The following is a 1,033-nucleotide window of genomic DNA, read 5'->3' as shown; positions in this document are numbered from 1 at the left end:
CGAGCCTCCTGTGCCCATCTGTATAATAGCGGCACTGGCTGCAGTTTCCACCCTACAGTGGCCATGACCTCAAACGTAAGTCAGATCCCATCACTGCCCTCATAGACACCGCCCAGCCCTGCCCATGGCACCTATCACCAAGTTCAAAGTCTCCACTCAGCCGGAGCCCTGCGTGAGTCGTCTCTAGCCACTTTTCCCATGTCTCCTGTCACCTCCCCGCCCCTCTGCTCCTGGAGCTCGTCCAGCAGCTGCTGCCTCGGTCTCTGCACCTGCTGGCTCCTCTGTTGTATGTTTCTAGCTCCTCATTGCTCAGGTCCCAAGGGGCTTCCCTGCGCAGCGTAGTCACCCTCAGTCAGTCACACTCCCTGCTGGTTTTTTTTTTTTCTTTTTTTTTTTTTTGAGACGGAGTCTCGCTCTGTCACCCAGGCTGGAGTGCAGTGGCGCGATCTCGGCTCACTGCAAGCTCCGCCTCCCGGGTTCACGCCATTCTCCTGCCTCAGCCTCTCCGAGTAGCTGGAACTACAGGCGCCTGCCACCACACCTGGCTAATTTTTTGTATTTTTAGTAGAGACGGGGTTTCACCGTGGTCTCGATCTCCTGACCTCGTGATCTGCCCCCCTCGGCCTCCCAAAGTGCTGGGATGACAAGCATGAGCCACCGCGCCTGGACTCCCTGCTGGATTTTCATCAGCACCCCCCTTTCTGAAGTTGTCTGGTTCCACAGTTGATTTTCTGGTTCAGCATTGGACTTCCTTTGTGAGAATGTCATGTGGGAGGGAAGGGGCTGTGTCCTTGTTCTTCACCCTTCTTGTCCTAGTGCCTGACACACAGTGGGAGTTCATTTTTTTTTTGGTATATATATATGTATTTTTTTTTAGTAGATACTGGATTTCACTCTGTTGGCCAGGCTGGTCTTGAACTCCTGGCCTCAAGTGATCCACCCACCTCGGCCTCCTGAAGTGCTAGAATTACAGGTGTGAGCCACTGCACCTGGTCTAATTTTTATTTATTTTTTGAGACAGGGTTTTGCTCTG

This window comes from Nomascus leucogenys, chromosome 4 (genome assembly GCF_006542625.1).
Source record: "Nomascus leucogenys isolate Asia chromosome 4, Asia_NLE_v1, whole genome shotgun sequence".
Taxonomy (NCBI): domain Eukaryota; kingdom Metazoa; phylum Chordata; class Mammalia; order Primates; family Hylobatidae; genus Nomascus; species Nomascus leucogenys.
The sequence above is the reverse complement of the archived record's forward strand: the minus strand, read 5'-3'. Positions refer to the sequence as shown.